General features: G+C 42.1%; 1 long non-coding RNA gene across 1 annotated transcript in view; it reads right to left on the bottom strand.

The window, feature by feature from the left end:
• Window positions 1–1,176: 1,176 nt before the first annotated feature.
• The window catches only part of LOC138150326 (uncharacterized), a 49,945-nt gene continuing 31,179 nt past the window's right edge, over window positions 1,177–19,942 (bottom strand). The window contains exons 2-3 of the long non-coding RNA XR_011165546.1: window positions 6,634–6,757; window positions 1,177–1,435 (exon numbers count right to left, since the gene is read on the bottom strand). This is a non-coding gene — a long non-coding RNA (uncharacterized lncRNA). The remainder of the gene's footprint in view (window positions 1,436–6,633; window positions 6,758–19,942) is intronic.

Raw genomic sequence — 19,942 nt, 5'->3', positions numbered from 1 at the left:
GGAGCAAAACACAGTGTACCTAGAAGAGAGAAGAAGGGAGTAGCCCTGAGTCAGGGAAGAGTTACAATATCATCAAGAAACATGAGCAGTCCTAGAGAATTGGAGAGATGAATTGCCTTCCACTTGTATGCCTTTGGCAACTCTTTCCATCTGTTCTCTCTTTTCCATGAAGGTGTACATATTTGTGGAAGATTAGGCCCAGATATATGGGAAAATGTTTTATTGCTGCCTTTCATACTATACTATAGCATAAAAATGCTTCCTTTTAACCAAAGGAAGCCAAATGGCACAATGGATAGAGTGTAAGACCTAAAATCAAGAACACCCAAATTCAAATTTGGTCTTAGACATTTACTAGTTGTGTGACCCCAGGCAAGTCACTTACCTTTGTCTGTATCAGTTTCCACAAATGTAAGATGAGCAAAATAATAGCACCTATCTTGCAGGTTGTTGTGAGGATCAAATGAGATAATATTTGTAAAGTGGCTAGCAAAATACCTGGCAAACAGTAGGTGCTTAATAAATGTCGGTATTTTTCCTTCCTAATAGTGTCCTCCCACTGACTAGTAAAGGTAAACACATGCAGTACTCTATATGGATAGAATGGGGGTTCATGAGTCGTGGTTTGGAGTGGATGTAGACCCTCAGAATACCTTGAACTTAGGGTAGTATTGTCTGGGAGGGCTATTCTGTGAATTTGATTAGGGGGGAAAGTACCCCCAGGAGCTATGTCTCCTCTTACTGCCTGGCACTATAGACACTCATAGTTGTTCTTACCTCTGCAATATAAACATGGGACTCCCCCCTTCTATTGAGGGCCTCATGCAGATATGTTGCACATGGTAGACCCAAGGAACTAATGAATGAATGAATAAGGGAGCGAATGCCATATGGCATCTCTTGTATAGTTAGTTGTCTTGCATTATTTTTTAACTTTTCATGAATATATTCTGTTTTGCCAACTAGAGCATAAACTCCCAGAGGTCAGAGACTTGTTTCTTATACATCTTCTGTCACCTCCATAGCCTCTAGCACAGAACACAGAACATAGTAAGCCCTAAAATTTGTGGAACGAAAGGAAATTTTCATATATGATAGTTCTGTTTTAACAAGCTCCATTCAATTAAATTCAACAGACATTTTTTTTAAGTGCCTACTCTCTGCAAGGCACTATACAGACCAGCGTTGGGTACTCAAAGAGCAACACAAAATACTCTTCATCCTCGAAGTGCTTACATTCTGTCAAGGGCCATCTTCAGTCATCCATCCTGATATATATCATGCCATTGGACCCAGATGGCTCCGGAGGATAAAGTGAGGCTGGTGACTTTGCACAGCCCTCCCTCACTTAAATCCAATTCAGTTGCAAGTCATGGCATCATCTTCCTGATGTTCTGGTCCTTTTCCAGAATGAAAGACAAACAGCAACGACATTCTACCAAGAGAATAAAATACAAGCCAAGATAAGTGAAATATACAGCTGTTTGAGGAGAGAAAGTATTAATAAATCGAAGGTTTCTTGGTGGTCCTGGGACCTGAGACTTCCCCTGAAGGGAAAACAAATATTCTGAGAGGCAGAAATAGAGGAGGGCACTCTAGGCATGGGGAGCAAGCACATTCGTTCATTCTGTGCATGTATCCACAGTCGGGAGGCAGAATGTTGAGTTCAGAGAATTGTTAGTAATTGAGGTGAACTGGAAATAAAGCATGTGAAAGAAGATTGGAAAAGTAAAATTGAAGCCAGATTGTAGAGAATCTTAAGATGTAAAAGTGGGGGAGCTTGTATTTTACCCTAGAGGCAACAGGGAACTACTAAAGTTTTTAGAATAACATGATCAGATCCATAGGTTAACATGGCATGGGGTGAGAGAGAGGGGAGAGGGAGGGGGAGGGGGAGGTACCATGCACTATGTGCACAGATCCTGTCAAATGGTTCAACATTACAAACTGATGTGATGTTGTCAATGGAAATGATTCTTTAAAAGTAATCATTATCTTCTTTGGTGCTGACCCCTAAGGACCTTGAGACCTTTCCATCTGACTTGGAGCTGAAACTGCCTGTGTGTTGTGCCCCTTTCTGTTTGCATCCCCAGCACTTACCACAGGGCTTTATAGACAGTAAGCACTTAAGTACTTTATTCATTCATTGATTCATTTGTTCATTGACTTTGTGGTTTGGTTTTTTTTGGAGGGAGGAAGGCAGGGCAATTGGGGTTAAGTGACTTGCCCAAGGTCACACAGCTAATAAGTATCAAGTGTCTGCAACTAGATTTGAACTCAGGTCCTCCTGACTCCAGGGCTGGTGCTCTATTCACTTCACCACCTAGCTGCCCCCATTTGGTTGACTTCCTTACAGCACTAATATAATCATTGTTCAGTCGTTTCTGTCATATCTCACTCTTCATAACCACATTTGGGGTTTTCTTGGCAGAAATACTGGATTAGTCTGCCATTTCCTAAACTGAGGCAGACAGAGTGAAGTGACTTGCCCAGAGTCACACAGCTAAGGAAATGTCTGAGTCTGAGTTTGAACTCATGAACACAAGGCTTCTTGATTCCAAGGCCAATGTTCTATACACTGCACCACATTTTACCACACCTGCCCCAGTATTATGTGGGTAAAAAAGAAAGACCCCTGGGGCCTAGCTTCAAACTTAGTTCTGCCACTTTGGACAAATCACTTATGGCTTAGTTTCCTCATCTGTAAAATGGAGACAATATACTTAAAGTACTTACCTGCCAGGGTTTTGAGAATAAAAGGAGAAACTTTATATAAAGTGTTCTCCAAACCTTACAGAATCATCTAAAAGTCAGCTATTGTTATATAAATAGATGCTATTAGCATTATTGTTTGACCTTGATATCTATAGTTCTTGATGTAGGAGGATTCATGTATCTGAATGGTCGTTCCCCCAAGACACTGCTGGTTTCTCAATTAGCAGTGGAAGATTCAGTTGGGTGTATTACCTTGTGCTGAGAAAAGGGCATTAGGCCATTTTAGAGACATTTTCAACAGGAGGATTTAAAAAAAAGCCTTGAAAATCTATTTTTTCCAAAAGTCCCCCTCTGTCTCCCACTTCCAGCCCCCAGCACTTCTGCAAACTGAATACACCATGCATATTTGCACACCTATGTTAGAATTAGAATTTACATAGCAATTTTAGGTTTACAAAGTGCTTTTTATCTAAAACAATGGTAGCTAATGGAGTGCTCTAAAGGTTTGCAAAGCACTTTAAATATATGATCTCATTTTATCCTTGCAACAGCCCTAGGAGGTAAGTGCTACTATTGTCATCCCCATTTTACAGATGAGGAATCTGAGGCTGAAAGATTGTGGCTTGCCCAGAATTCCACAACTAGTAAGTGTCTGAGGCAGGATTGGAGCTTAGGCCTTTCAGACTCCTAGCCTGTTCCCCTATCCTCTCTGCCACCTAGAATTCAAGCCTTACAACCACCCTGTGAAGTAGAATCACAGAGAAGAGATTAGGGGAAAGGGGAAAGGCATATAAGCATTTATACAGCACCTACTATGTGCGAAGCCCTGTGCTAAGTTGTTGTTGGTCAGTCATATCCAACTCTTAGTGATGCCATTTGGGGTTTTCTTGGCAAAGATCATTCTCCAGCTCATTTTTTATGAGAAATGAGAAAGCTGAGGCAAATGGTTAAGTGACTTACCCAGGGTCACACAGCAAGTGTATAAGGCTGGATTTGAACTCAGGAAGATGAGTGTTCCTGACTCCAGGCCTGGCACTCTTTCTACTGCACCATCCAGCTGCCCTTCATTGTGTCAAGAGTCTCTTAAAAATATTATCTCACTTGATCCCTACAACTCTGGGAGGCAGGTGCTATTATGATCCCTATTTTACAGGTGAGGAAACTGAGGTAAACAGAAATGAAATGACTCCATCAGAGTCACACAACTAGTAATGTCTGAGACCTGATTTGAACTCAGGTCTTCCTGAATTCAAGCCCATGGTTTGCTTACCACACCACCAGCTGCCTTAGAACTGGAAGAAAGGACAAAGATGGGGCAGCTAGGTGGTTCGGTGAATAGAGCACTAGCCCTGGAGTCAGGAGGACCTGAGTTCAAATCTGGTCTCAGATACTTAACATAAAAACTAGCCGTGTGACCTTGGGCAAGTCACTTAACTCCAACTGCCCTCCCCCCCCCCAAAAAAAAGAAAGGACAAATGTCATCTAATTCAACTAATCATTTTATGAATGAAGAAACTGAAGCTTAGAAATGTTAGTGACTTGGCCAAAGTCACAGATTGCATCTAAGAGAGTTTGACCGGAACTGAAGGCCTCGCACTCCAAATCCAGCATTCTTCCAAATGCATCATTCTTTTTGGGAGAACAGCCTGAACCTGTGATTTTATTGATATTTTAAACTCTTTATGTAGAAATTCCTTCCATCAACACACATTGACAACTTTGCTTCAGTTAGAGTGTTGCCTAAGGTGGGGAGGTTAAGTGACTAGTGCAGGTACCTGTTTTTACAGGAAAGAAAACTGAGGCTTGATCTCACTGAATTCCAAGTCCAGCAGGCTTTCCACTACATACCAGTTTGTCACACAGTTTCATCCACACATGTATATAGCTGCACACATGACCTTTATCCTACCAAGGCTGTGATGGAGTCTTTTTTTTTCTTTCTTTTTTAAATTTCTTAATTTTTTTTTTTTTGCTTTTCCGCACTTTTCCCTCCTCCCCAAGGGAGAAAAGGAAGACATGCCCACTGCCTCTCTCTATCATTGGGCCAATGAATCACACATCCCTCTGGGAAACTTTCAATACTATTCTCCCTCCCAGAAATTCTGCTGACCTGGAAAATCATTTCCATCTGCCTCCTCCCCTGTTCCAAATTCACTCAGTTCCCTCAGGGAGATAGTGGTAAACAGCATCTTTGGGGACCAGCCTCCCTCTATCCCATAGTCCCCCCATAACTGTTCTGACCCCTAAACAAATCTGCACCCTGCACACACCTACACACACACTGTGACACTGGGAAATTCTTAATCTCCCTTTGGAGACATCATAATGAGCAGCTTGGGGGATGAGGGAGTGGAGAGGGGGGCCCAGCAGTGGCAGGTAAATGACTGAACAACAAAGATCCCCTGCAAGAAAACTGGGGAAGGGGGAGAGGGAGACAGGGTGGAATTGTCTCTAAATAGAGGGTTCATCATGGCTTTCTATGAAGCAACAATGGTTTTTTAAAGTTAATTTTCTTTCCCCTGGCAGGGCTGCAAATCCACAGGGCTTTCCAATAGCGTATTTGTGTACCTGCCGCTCTCCGCCCTGGCCTCCACTCAGGGACCATAAGAGAAGCCATTAAAAAAAATTGTCCTCAATAATTTAAAAGTCAGTTCTACAGCTTAACAAATTAAGCCATGGAGAGGGAGAGGGAGAGGGAAGGAGAACAAGACAGAGACTTAGAATCATAGAATGTCAGGGAGACCAGCATGCCCAAGCCTATCGTGCTATAGACAATAGAGAAAGAAACCAGAGCCCATGGAGGGGAAGAGACCCCTCTATTTCTTCCTTCCCTTCACTCAAGGTGAAGAGTAAAACATCTTTTGAAGCAATGACCCATCATTCAATTCAGCAATTGGGTATTTATTCAGCATTGGGTACCTGCTGGATACAGCGCACCAAGCTATAGGTGCCTGGCTTTTCTGCCAGCCACCCAGCAGTTTCCTCACCCATAAAATGAAGGGAATGACCTAGAAACATTCTCTTAAGACCCTTCCAATTCTGATACTCTAGGATTCCATGATTCTGGCTGGAGGAGGCTCCAGAAATGATTGAGAAGATAGTGATATTATTTGGATCTCTAAGCATTGGCAAAGACATTCTACCTTGCAGTGAAAGTAATTACTTTTCATTAGTCGGTTGGTTGGTTGTTATCCTTTGCGATCCGAGAGGACCAAAATAACATCACTCTGTCAGGGTCAAGGCACAGAGTGCCTGACTGTGGCTGATCAGACCAATTCAAGCTGAGAAGGTTCTGCCATACATAGGTCAGGCGCAAATAATCCATATAAATAGTATTTGCTTAAAAACATAATGTTAAATGAAGCCATATTATAGGAGACAGTCTTCTCAGTGAAACAGTGTCAGTCAACAGTCGATCAGTGCTTAGCACGGTGACTAACACATAGTACATATTCAATAAATGTGCATGGACTGGCTGTTCCTAGAACCCAGGTCCCAAGAACCTTCCTTGCTAAGGGAACTTCTTTGATTCAATGGGGGCAGATTGAAAGGAAGAATCACAACCTGGTTATGGAGACAAGCTGGTCTATAAATAAGCTATTATGTGCCATAATTCATAAATACAGAAGTGATTTGGGATGTGGCTCTATGTTACCTATGGGCATGACATTTATGTTCATTATCTGCCTCAGCTATGAAAATCTTAATAAAGATTCATCCCCTGACAAGAGATTCTGGAATCCCCATTCTGCTCCTCTTATTGAAGGATAATGGATCCTTTTGTGGATCCAAAATGGAGACAATGCCTGGCCTGAAGTCAAGAAGACTCATTTCCTGCACTCAAATCTGACCTCCGACATTTACTAGCTGTGTGACCCTGGCCAAGTCACTTAACCCTATTTGCCTCTGTTTACTCACCTGTAAAATGAGCTGAAGAAGGAAATGGCAAACCACTCCAGTATCTCTGCCAAGAAAACCGCATATGGGATCACGAAAAGTTGGACTCAACTCAACAACAGCAACAAATGGACCCTTTATTGACCTTCAGAAAGAAAAGGCAAATCATAGAATAAGAAGTAGACACTATGGTAGACAGGGGAATCACCCATACTAAATGTAGGAAAACCTGAATTCATCTTAGCTCTGCCACTTCCTGATTATATGATCTTGGACAAGACACTTCCTTGTGAGATTCATTTCCAAAAGGGGGGGTGAAAATTATCTGCCCTCCCTCCCAGGGTAGTTGTAACCTAGTATACAAATGTGTGTTGCTATTAGTTAGTTACTGCTATTATTAGAATTATTAGAACTATTATTAGAAATAGTCATTGCTATTATTAGAAACAAGAAGGCAATTCCTAATTGCCTTACCCATCTCCATTCTTTCACAGAGAAAAAAAATCTAAGGGCCAGAAGAAGGGAATCAGGGTGTGTAGTGAGTCAGTGGAAGAACACAGAATAGAACCCATGTTTCAGTGCCTAAGTACCCAGCTATGTGCTCTTTCCCCTATACCACAGTGTCTTCAAATCATCTCCTTTCCCCACAATTAGTCTTTGTTTTATCTATGTATCTCTTTTTATTGGCAAGACAATCAGGGTTAAGTGACTTGCCTAGGGTCACACAGCTAGGAAGTATCAAGTGTCTGAGGCTGGATTTAAACTCAGGTCCTCCTGACTCCAGGGCTGGTGCTCTATCCACTGTGCCACCTAGCTGCCCCTATCTATGTATCTTTATAGAGGTAGTAGGAGGATGATCAATATGATGAGATTACAGGCATGACCTTTTTCAGAAAGGGACATCTATCATGCCTGTCATCGGTCTGGACTTCTGATAGGGAATTTCTCCCCCACCCTATGCCTTTTGCTAGAGAACTTGATCCCTCCTGGAGGATACATTGAACTTTTTTTTTAAGTTAATTTATTTTTAGTTTTCAACATTCACTTCCATAAATTTTAAATTTTCTCCCCTCCTCCTCCCCCTCCCCAAGACAGCATGCAATCTGATATAGGCTCTACATATACATTCCTATTAGACATATTTTCACATTAGTCATGTTGTATAGAAGAATTAGAATGAATAGGAGGAGTCACAAGGAAGAAACAACAAAACAAAAAAAGAAAATAATCTGCTTTGCTCTGCATTCATACAACATAGTTCTTTCTCTGGATGTGGATGACTTTTTCCATCATGAGTCCTTTGGAATTGTTTTAGGTACTTGCATTGCTGAGAAGGGCTAAGACTATCAAAGTCGGTCATTGTACACTGCGGCTGTTACTGTGTACAATGTTCTCCCGTTCTTCTCAATTCACTCAGCATCAGTTCATGGAAGTCTTTCCAGCTTTTTCTGAAGTCCACCTGTTCATCATTTCTTACAGCACAATAGCATTCCATTACATTCACATACCACAACTTGTTCAACCATTCCCCAATTGATGGACATCCCCTGAATTTCCAGTTCTTGGCCACCACCAAAAGATCTGTTATAAATATATTTGTACATGTGGGTCCTTTTCCATTTTATGATCTCTTTGGGATACAACCCTGGAAGTGGTATTTCTAGGTCAAAGGGTATGCGCATTTTATTGCCCTTTGGGCATAGTTCCAAATTGCTCTCCAGAAAGGCTGGATCAGTTCACAACTCCACCAACAATGCATTAGTGTTCCAATTTTCACACATCTACTCCAACATTTATCATTTTCCTGTTTTGTCATGTTAGCCAGTATGATATGTGTGATGTGAGTTGTTTTGATTTGCATTTCTCTAATCAAGGATACATTGAACTCTTGATTGATCCTCAGTAATTGGGGTTGTATAGGAGGTGAGTAATAACTGAGGTTCAAGAACCTAGATTCTCACCAGGAGGAACCAGATCACAAGATGAGGCTACCCCTTCTTTTAACTTCTTTTTACCTTAGGACTCTTCCAGAGTTTTCTCTCACCTTGGACTTCCAGCAAGGTATTGAGAGGGGATTTCTATCTCTTCCCAACTCCCAAGGGCAGGTTGGGAGAAGAAGCACATGGCAAAGAGAAGATGAGCTCACCTAAGTGATCTTGATACTGGACCTTGCCTCCTTGGCTGCCTTCTCCTTTCTTTTATTTCACTTTCTGAGCACAGGTCAATGATTAGTGATCCTGAGAAATGAATATTTCCAGAGTTTCTAATTATTTTTCCAGTTACCTTACCTCATAAGTAATTCTGAGGTGAAAAATTCCTGAGTTCTAGAGTTTAGTTTTGACTACTCTGGAGATTTCCTCATTGGTGAAAAGAACATTGCCACCAGGATCACCCTGTATCTGAAAGATTAAAGAAAGTCATGCCCTAACCAGCCAAGAATGTGGACCTTGCCAAACTCCCATGTTAATTGCTATGAGTTGCTGGGATGGCACACATTTAAGATAACTGCAAAATATCTGTTCCACAGTCCCACAAAAGGGAATAGGAAGACCATATAATGAGTATTATGGTTATTTGAATAGTGTATGTTTTCTAGATTTATTCATAAATGCCTTTGAATTCTTTACATCTTATGTATTTTCTTTTTTAAAATTTATTTTATTTTTAATTTATGGAATAAAACAAGTATTTCCATAATAGTATAGCAAAAAAGATGATTGCACATGAAACTACAAATCTAGTATACACAATTTGCTATTCTTTTTAAATATACAACAAAGTTATCATGTAAATTTATTTTGTTTGCTTTTTCTTTTTTTTTCCTTTTTTTCTTTCCTCCCCCACCCCCACCCCCACCCCTGGCTCTAGAGATGGCCACCATTAGACAAAATAGATATATAGATATGTAAAATTATTCTATACATACTTCTATTTATCAATTATTTTTCTGGATGCATAGTGTTTTTCTTCATATATCCTTTATGTATGTTTGGGGTAAGGGGGTGTGTGGGTGTGTGTATACATGATTTGAGTTCTTATAATAGTCAAAATGACTTATTCACTCAAAGTCTTTCTTGCTTTTTTTTTTGGAGGGGGCAAGGTTGGGCAATTGGGGTTAAGTAACTTGCCCAAGGTCACACAGCTACTTAAGTGTTAAGTGTCTGAGGCTGGATTTGAACTCAGGTTCTCCTGACTCCAGGGTCAGTGCACTATTCACTGCACCACCTAGTCACCCCAACTCAAAGTCTTTCTGAAAACAATACTGCTGTTGCTGTATACAGTGTTCTCTTGGTTCTTCTCATTCCACTCTTCATTATTTCATGCAAGTCCTTTCATGTTTTTCTAAAATCATTGACCTCATTTATCATTTCTTATAGCACAGTAGTATTCTATCACAATCATATACCACAACTTGTTCAGCCATTCCCCAGTTGATGTGCATCCTTACAATTTCCAGTTCTTTGCCACCACAGAGAGAACTACATTTTAGAACACATAGGCTCTTTTCCTTTTTCCCCTAATCATCTTTGGAAATAGACCTAGTAGTGGTATTGCTGGGTCAAAGGGTATAGGCAGTTTAATAACTCTTTGGAGTGAAATAAAGGTTATTTGTACAAGATACCCAAGCTATACATGGAGGAGGTTCATTGTGCCTTTGGGGGAGGGCACCCTGTTACTCACATTTGGGGAAACCTTAGAAATGAGCTATTGAATAAGTTTGGGGTTAGAGATCCCTGGAGGTTTAATCTGGGGGGGGAAAAAATCTCTTGGGGTAAGGCCCCCAGAATAAAAACCCTGTTTAAGCTCAGAGTCCCTTATGAGGGACCCCTGGGACATGAGGTATACCTTGGGAACACATCCAGGATGTGAGGGGTTGATTTTCAACTACAAGTGCTTATGATTTCTTTTGGGGAGCCCACACACCTTTGTGTTTATCTGGATTTGTTCCATATCTTTTTGAGATAGTGGCTTGTCCTAGTGTGGGGATGAGTTCAGACCTCTATTTTTAATATCCTATGTTTTTCCAGAGAGCCACTGGAAACATTTTAGGTTGGCCTATGTAGAGACAGAAATGATGATGTTTCTCTACTGGCCCAAGGCAAGCTAACAGAATTATGTCCTCTGCCAGTAAAGGAAAGAGCGCTGCTCTCAGAGAGAGACAGCCTGCATTTGAATCTTGGCTCCTACACTTACTTTGCTGTGTGATTTTGCGTGTTTCTACATTCTGGATCTCAGTTTCCTCATATCAAAAATGAGGGGATTGGGCTAGATGATCTCTATAATCCCTCCCAATAAAAACTCTTTGTGATTCTGGTTATGATTTCTGGAATAATATTATACAAGGTGTTGTCTTTCATACACAAACACTATTGGAGAGAGGCATTGTGGTACAAACCCCAAAGGGCTGAATTTGGAGTTAAAGGCTCTGCATTCAGATTCTGGCTCTGCTTCTTACTTAAGTGACTGGAGAAAAGTTGTCTCCCCTTCTCTGGGCCTCAGCTTCCTTATCTGTAAAATAAGGAGGGTTGAAGGAACAAAAGCAAGGTCAAAATATAACAGATTGATTTAGCTTCTCATGTGCTATCATCAGGGGAGCCAGGACAAATTTGGGGGGACCTTGAGCAACTTCACTAGCCTCTCTCCTAACCTCATCACTACCTCTAATCTCTTCCTGGAACCTACTTTGGTCTAGACTACTCTGGAGTGTCCCTAGCTTCAGCAATAACATCACAGATTGGCATTATCACTGGGCTGAGACTGGGCAAAGCTACATTTGTTGAACTGGACACAGCTCAGGACAGGGGAACCTCAAACACCAGAACTCTTACTATCTGGACCACGTCAAGGAGCAGGGCACTGGTACCTGGTCCAATCTCCCTTTTTCCCTAGTGCTCAAAAAAGAATTAATGATAGGTTCTACCTTTCTCAGGACTCTTGTGGGTGGAATCTCCATTCCCGAAGCAGTGTATCCCCATCCTATGGCTAGTGAATTCCCACCTCCTCCTCCCCTAATCCCAGTAATACAAAGCCTACAGCTCCTTCCTTGCTATCATTGCCAGTTCTCTCTTTTCCATACACCCCAGCCATAACCTTCTCAAGTTCCCACCCAACTCTTCTACTTCCATTGTACCCCTGAAAATTCACTGTATTGCTAACAGATTTCCTTTTATTGGAGACCTTTTCCTCTTTTTTTTTTTTTAAACAATCAGGGTTAAGTAACTTGCTCAAGGTTACACGGCCAGTTATTTCTGGGTGTGGTGCTGAGTATCTGAGCCCGGGATTCGATCTCCAGGTCATCCTGAAACTGGAGCCAGTGCTCTTACTCGCTGTGCTACCTGGCCGCCCCCAGACCTTTTCCTCTGAAACTACTTTCATCTTCTGGGGCTTGCAGAAACATTGTTGTTTCCAGAAGATGCTGTCCACTCTTTCTAGTATTAGATACACTTTATCATGCACCTCACTTGACACACTGAGCTGTTCCCTACTGCCACTTACAGGTCATCCTCAGCCACTATCATCAAGCAATCTTTTTCAGCTTGGAGATTCACTCCATCCAAAATACACCATAAAGTATATCCCAGGGGATAGTTGTCTTCTGGTTTTCTCTCTGCATTCTCATTCTTGATGATCTTATCTGCTCCCATGGGTTCAACTGTCCCATTCCCATGCAGTTGACTCAAAGAGCTCTTTATCCAGCTCTAGTCTCTCTCCTAGGCCCTAGTCCTACATCCTCTACTTCTAGTTAAATATGGCACATGTCAAAGGTCTCCCCAAGGTGAGGAGTAAAAGATATTCAATGTACAATACAAATCAGTCATGGGACAGGTACTTAATTCCTACACACAAAAGAAATGCTAAACATAAAAGAGTCACAACATACAATTACAAAACAATTTGAAACAGGATTTGGTAACTAATTTATGACCATTCTTACAATTTTCTGGGAGGGCGATACTTAAACTTCATCAAAACATAAAGCAGTTTGCAGGACTGCTGATTAGGCATCTTAGATCTCACCTCAGTTTGGCACTATTTCCCTACCTCCTGACAAACTGGGCCAGAGGCTTGGTCTCTTCCTTTTGCAGTCAGCCATCTTCTCTGATTAAGTTTACAACCACTGTAACCAATCAGCTTCATTCACTCAATGCACCCAGAACTTCCAGACCTCTTGAAGTCACAAGGTTGTCTCCAATCTTGAAAGATGATGTTCAATCAGCTACTCAGGAAAGAAACTACAACACAGAAAAGGCAGCCAGGTGTCTCAGCAATGCACCCCTAGGGGAATCCTCCTAATCTAACTGCTGCCACAATGCCAAAATGGAGAAGGATCAGCCCATGCCCAAGCCATTGCTAGAAATCTCAAAATTCTATGTAAGCTAGAGAGTGAAAGGAAGAGAGAGAGAGAGAGAGAGAGAGAGAGAGAGAGAGAGGCTTCTAGAAGAAGCCTCTCCTTTTAATTTGCACAAGACCTCATCTCCTTGTTGCTGTCCTTGGTGAAAGATCAAGGGACCACTCAGGACTCTCTTTGTCACTTCAAAATAACAAGTCTTTTCAGGGCTGGTCTATCATAAGGAATCATCCTGGGAAGCCGTCATCTCCAAAGGATTCAAGCACTTTGTCACCATTTCCCCAGAGTCTCTAGAAGTTTCCAGGAGAGTTCTTTGAGGATTCTCCCTATAATCACCTCCTCTTAGCCAGTTCGTCCTCCACCACACAGAGGAGAAAGATGAGGCAGAGATGAGTTGGGCTTCCCTTTGATTGTGCTGAAAAGATGAACCCTACCAGGCAGGGATCTAAAGTCATGGATCCAGGACCCTGCCTTGGTGTAGAAAGACCTGCAGAGGCTTTTTGTGGGGAACCAAATAAACAAAAGGCAGGCTGCTGTCCTAGGCTGGCTCTAAATAAAACAGTGGAGTAAATTATGCATCCTTTTTTTGCCTCTTCATCCAGTCCTTTCAGGGTCTTTTCCCTCACCTCCTTTTCTTGACTCCAGTCTTTTCTAAATATCTCTACCTATTGTCACAGAGGAAGATGAGCCATGGGAACTGAGGTCAGGAAGGGGACTTACACATCTTCTCTAAATCCTCATTTAAAGAAGCTGAGGTCCAGTGAAGGGGCATAACTTGCCTTAGGTCATAGACCAAGTTGTCAGGGCTCAAATGAAGGCCTGTTGAACCCCCAGACCACATAACTCTTTACCACAGCTGTCCATAATCACATTTACAAAAAAAAGTTAGGGACTTAATCTGCTAGAAGACACAGCAAAGAGTGCTGGAATCAGAAACAGAGAACCTGAGTTCAAATCCAGCCTCAGATACTTACCAGTTGTGTAACCCTGGGCAAGTCCATTAACCTATGTCTGCCTCAGTTTCCTCAACTGTAAAATGGGAATAATTCTATCACCTAGTTCTCAAGGCTATTGTGAAGATCAAATGAGATGATATTTGTAAAGCATTCAGCATAATGCATGGCATGTAGTAAGCTATTAATAAGTGTTTGCTCCCTCCTTCCCACCTAGATGTATGACCCTAGACAAGTCATTTAACTTCTCTCAGCCTCAGTTTCCTCATCAGCAAAAGGAGAAATAATAATAGCACTTACTTCCCAAGCTTGTGAAAATCAAATGAGATTATATTAAAAAAACTTTGCAAACTTTAAAGTGCTATATATATGCTAGTTATTATTATTTTCCCCTCCTTGGGGGTATCTGCATTTTGAAATAAAGGATAGTAGCTAATCCAAAGGAAAGGCTCACTAATAGTATAATTTCAGGACTCCTCTGTGAGATATTTTTGAGTTCAAGGCTGTTTACATCACCCCGCCCACTCCACCTTCATGTAGGATTGGCCCTAGTCTCTGCCCTTGGGGAGCTCTTGAGAAGAAATTTAAGAACTCTTAAGAATACATTTATAGAATAATATATAAACAAACATTGATGAGTTGAGCTGCAGGAGACATGGCTGAGGAGATACGAGGAGGGAGCCCAGAGCACACAAAAGCCACCCTTCTGGGATAGATCACAGGCTCAACTGCTTTGCAGGGACACCTGCTAGCGAAAATTTGGGCATCACCAAAGGATGGGAGGGAAAGGTTTAACCAGGAGTCAGAAGATCTGCATACAAGCCACTACTTCAGTTCCTAAATAGCGGTGTGAACCATGGCACACTTATAGATCTGGGGGGGGGGGGATGTTAGAGGTGGACAGGAGCCTCTGGAAAGGGGAAGAGCCTTGTTCCAGGTCACATGGCTGAGCCAGCGCCAGCACCTCCATCTTCCCATTCCCAGGCCAGTGCTCTTCCCACTGCCCCAAGGAAATGTCACCTTCTAGAGCACTCAGTTTCCCTCTTTGCAAAGTAGACTTAGGGCTAAAGGAAACCCTCAGGGTAATCAAGTCCATCCCCCTCCCCACTACCACCATTTTACAAATAAGGAAACTAAGTCTTAGAGAAGTTAAGTGATTTGTTCAAGGACACATAGCTAGTAAATGTCAGAGGCAGGAACTGAAGCTCTGTCCATGGATCAAATTAGACTGTCTCTAAGGTCCCTGCCAGTTTAAAGATTCTGTAATTTTGATTCTGCCTCTGGTCCCTGATAGAATTATAAATCAAGAACAGGAGGTTACCAATTCCAAAACACTAATTTTACAGAAGAGGAAAAAAGCTCCAGAGAGAAAGGCAAATTACTTACCCAAAGTCAACCAGCCAATAAGTATGTAAGGGGGAAAGGAAGGGAGGGAATTTGAACCCAGGTTTTCTGACTCCAGAGTTAGCAGTGCTGGGGCAGAGCCAAGATGGTGGTGTAGAAGCAAGAAAATTCTGTGAGTTCCCCCCATAACCACCTCAAATACCTATAAAATATGACTCTAAACAAACTTTAGAGCTAGAGAACCCACAAAGTGACAGAGAGAAACAAATCTCCCGCTAAAGGCAGGCCAGCAGAAAGGGTCCATTACAGCATGCTGTTGCGCCCAACCCAGCCCCACGTGAGCCTGAGGTTTTAGCTCCAGAGTGACTCCAGCAGCGGCTGGAGCAGACTTCAGGAGAGTGAATCACCAGCAGCTGTGGAGGCTTCCTGACTTATCAACCCATAAAGGTCAGTGTGGAAATCTGTTGCAACTGGGGGGGGGGGGGGCAGAAGAGCTGTCCAGCCCTTGCCCCCTGGGGCAGAAGTGACCAAAGTGCAATGGCTGTGCAGCTGCCACTGTGTGGCTGCTTCAGAGCTCCTGGCCTACAGATTGAAGGGGGACCAAGCTACCATTGAGAAGGTAATCGCTCTTGCTTTAACCTGCTTGGATCTGGATCACAGTCTTGGGTGGAGGTCCTGGGGTGTGTGGCCAGTGGGCCAGAGATTGTGGGGGCTGCAGAGAGAGCACCCAACTAATAGCTCCAGAAGCTGTGAAAACCCCAGCGATTTGGGACAAAGCTCTCCCCTCTGGAAGCAGAGTTTTACTGTGGCAAAAAGCTCAAAAGTCAAGTAATTGTGTGGTAATGTGAACAAGCAGAGAAAGCAAAGCAAGCACAGCAATCAAACCTTGGGTTCCTTTTTGGGGACAAAAAGGATCAAAGCATGAAATGGGAGGAAGACAATGAAGTCAGAACTCCTGCATCAAAAGTTTCCAAGAAAAATAAGAACTGGTTACAGGCCATGGGAGAGCTTAAGAAGGATTGTGAAAATCAAGTAAGAGAAGTGGAGTAAAAATTGGGAAGAGAAATGAGAATGATGCAAGGAAATCATGAAAAGATGAAGTCAACTGACTGAAGAAAATCACACCTTAAAAAATCGTCTAACTCAAATGGCAAAAGAGGCCCAAAAATCCAATGAGAAGAATGCCTTAAAAAGTCAAATTTGCCAGATGGAAAAGGAATTTAAGAAGCTCACTGAAGAGAATAATTCCTTCAGAATTAGATTGGAGCAAATGGAAGCTAATGACTGTATGAGAAACCAAGATACTATTAAACAGATCCAAACAAATGAAAAAATAGAAGGAAATGTGAAATATCTCATTGGAAAAACCACTAACCTGGATAATAGATCCAGGAGAGATAATTTTAAAAATTATTGGACTACCTGAAAGCCATGATCAAAAAAAAGAACCTAGAAATCATCTTTCAAGAAATTCTCAAAGAAAATTACCCTGATATTTTAGAACCAGAGGGCAAAATAGAAATTGAGAGAATTCACCAATCATCTCTTGAAAAAGATCCCAAAAAGGAAACTCCTAGGAATATTATAGCCAGGTTCCAAGCAGCCAAAAAGAAACAATTTGAATGTTGGGGAAACACAATCAGGATAACACAAGATCTAGCAGCTTCTACATTAAGAGAACAAAGGGCTTGGAATATGATATTCCAGAGGTCAAAGGAGCTAGGATTAAAACCAAGAATCACCTACCCAGCAAAACTGAGTATAATGTTTCGGGGGAAAATATGGTTGTTCAATGAAATAGAGGACTTTCAAGCATTCTTGATGAAAAAAACCAGAGTTGAGTAGAAAATTTGACATTCAGAGTTACCACTGCTTGCCCTCTGCCACAAATACATACTTGCAATTATAGGAAAGGCTTTGTATGTGAAGCCAGAGGACCTGAGTTCAAGTCTTGTTCTCTGCCATTGTGTGATTTAGTGCAAATCATTTCCCATCTCTGGGAAATTTTGCTCTCATTTTCTTTAGCTATATAATGGAGGGGGTGATTTTAATGGTCTCTAAGGGTTCTACAACTGCTTTAACCAACTAGCACAACCCTCTTCCCTTCATGATTGGGAGGACTTACCCAGGATGAGCTACTCAGAAATGGCATGGCTTCTCCTTTCTAAGAAGAGCAGAACTCCTTCTCCCATAGCCCTGAGTTGACTAATTCATTACTCAGTTGCCAGCATCTCGTGGTATAGGGTCTAGCATCCTGGACTTGGAGTTAAGAAGATCTATGTTCAAATTCCACCTCAGGTGCTGACTAGTTCTTTGACCACAGGGAAGTCATTTTCCCATTCTGAGCTCCAGTTTTCTCATCCGTAAAATACAGATAATAATAGTACCCACTTCACAGGGTTATTGTGAAGCTCAAATGAGATGATGTATGTGAAGCAATCTGCAAACTTTAAAGCCCTATATAAATGTCAGCTATTGTTATTATTGCCTATAATGTTCTCAAAGGCCCTTCTGGCTGAAAGGCTCGAATGTGTGATACCCCCCCCCACCCGAACTCAGTTAAAGCAATCGACCTTGTCCAGTGGGAGAGGGAGGAAGGCCTAATGAGCTTACTCTAGGATCTCAGTCAGGTAGTTCAGTCCTGTACTATATTTAAAGAGTTGGGGAGAGGCTGGGGAGGGAGACTTGTCTAGTGGGAAAGGGATGGAGGTTCATCACCCCTTTCCCCCCACCCCACCTCAGCAATTTCCCTAGAAGTGTGCTCATGCTGTGTCAGACAAATCTTAGCAGCGATTGACTGGGTTTCAATCAGAAATCCATCTTCCTTTAAGGACTGCCTTTGTATAAAAGTAGAAAAGGTAACCTGCAATCTAGCTTCCTAATGCCAAGCAATAATGGGGGAAATAGCAAACAAATCCCCCAACCCCTCCGTCCTTCACCCTCCTCCCTCACTCCTCAGTTTTGGGGGTGGGGAGGAAACACCCTTGCCCCAGATCACATGGAGGTACAACATCAAGGCTCTGGGCCTCAGTAAGGAAGGAAAAGAAAAGGAGGAAATCCATAACCACTGTTCCCTAAAATATACACCATTTTCTGCTAACAATTCACCTATGAGTTTGGCCAGATGACCTCCAAGTCCTGAAGCTATGATCCTATGAAAAGTTATGGAGTTCCTACCAGCACATAGCAAGATTGTTGTTTTTTGGTAGACTTGTGATTTCCTTGGTGTAGAGACCTCTCAGGTAGGAACACTATTTTGTGACTTTGACAACCACTCAGTGGCTACTCAGTCTTAGAGAGTCACTTGGGATCACTGAGAGGTAAAACCCATAAATAATTCAAGAAACCCTAGTACAGCAATACTAGGAATACAGCATGCACGCACACACACACACACACACACTCACGCACATACACATACATACACACACATACACACACACACACACACACACACACACACACACACACACCACAGCAAAACAGTGCCTGCCCTAAAGGAGCCTAAAATCTAAAGGGTAAGACATAGTTTGTATTGTTCATCCTCTTGGAAGAGGACCAGTGACATCATGGGGTGCCATCTTGATTCACGGGTGAACCAGATTTAAGTGAGGCAGAATTGCACAAAGTCATCAGCCTCACTTTCTCTTTCAGAGTCATTGAAGTCCAACAGCAAGACAAAAGTCAAAATGACTGGTTATGGCCCAGGATGCAGTGGATGATGGGATGTTTGGGGAAGACCTCTGCTGTGACAGTTGCTGAGTGTTTTTCAGGGCTGCTCATCCACCTTTGGTGTCCACTTTCACCCAATTCTCTCACCTGTGGCTCCAAGAAGCTGTAGCATGCACCACAGTCATACCCAGTCATATTTCCCCCAGTTGGAATGGGAAGATAAGAAGAATTTGTTCCAGAGACCATGGCTGAAGCAGTTACCATGGAGCCATAAAGCTAAGTCAGACATTGTCATTTGTCCTTCATTCTCAAATAGGACCATGTCATCAAAGAGGTGATGCCATCATATGCTAGTGAAGTGGATTGAAGTGAGGGAAGGCTGTGCAAGGTCATCAGCCTCACTTTCTCCTCTGGAGCCATCTGTGTCCAGTGTCAAGATATAGATCAGGATGACTGGAGATGTCCCCTCTCCCCACACCCCCCAGCTCATGAAGTGGTAGACCTTGGTCTTTTTAAACTAAGGTCTTTAACAGGTCTCAGTCTGACTAAGGCAGCACTCATTCAGTTATTAAGGCTAGGTAAGAAATGAAGCAGAGAACAGCCTCTTTATCTAGTTAAAAGAAAAAAAAATCTGGGAGGGGAAGAACCTCAAGGTTTCTGGCCAAAACAGAAACAATTGCTATTTATAATACACTCTGAGCCAAACAATTACCAAGTGGTGCTTGACCTGGTACCTATTGTTGGCCAATCAATGAGAACCAGAGTGATTTGAGTTGAAGGCATGGTCCTTAAAAATAAAGGTTTCAGCATCAAAATTTATATTCCTTTGGGCAGAGCACTTGTAGGTAAAGGTATGATACCCAATTTAGGCAGAGAAGAAAGAAAGGAAGAAAGGAAGGAAGAAAGGAAGGAAGAAAGGAAGAAAGAAAGAAAGAAAGAAAGAAAGAAAGAAAGAAAGAAAGAAAGAAAGAAAGAAAGAAAGAAAGAAAGAAAGAAAGAAAGAAAGAAGGAA

The sequence above is a fragment of the Petaurus breviceps genome, unplaced genomic scaffold (genome assembly GCF_028583685.1).
Source record: "Petaurus breviceps papuanus isolate PSGF00001 unplaced genomic scaffold, PetGlider_PUasm1.0 90865, whole genome shotgun sequence".
Taxonomy (NCBI): Eukaryota; Metazoa; Chordata; class Mammalia; order Diprotodontia; family Petauridae; genus Petaurus; species Petaurus breviceps.
Note: the sequence above shows the minus strand (reverse complement) of the source record. Positions and strands in the feature narration are given on the sequence as shown.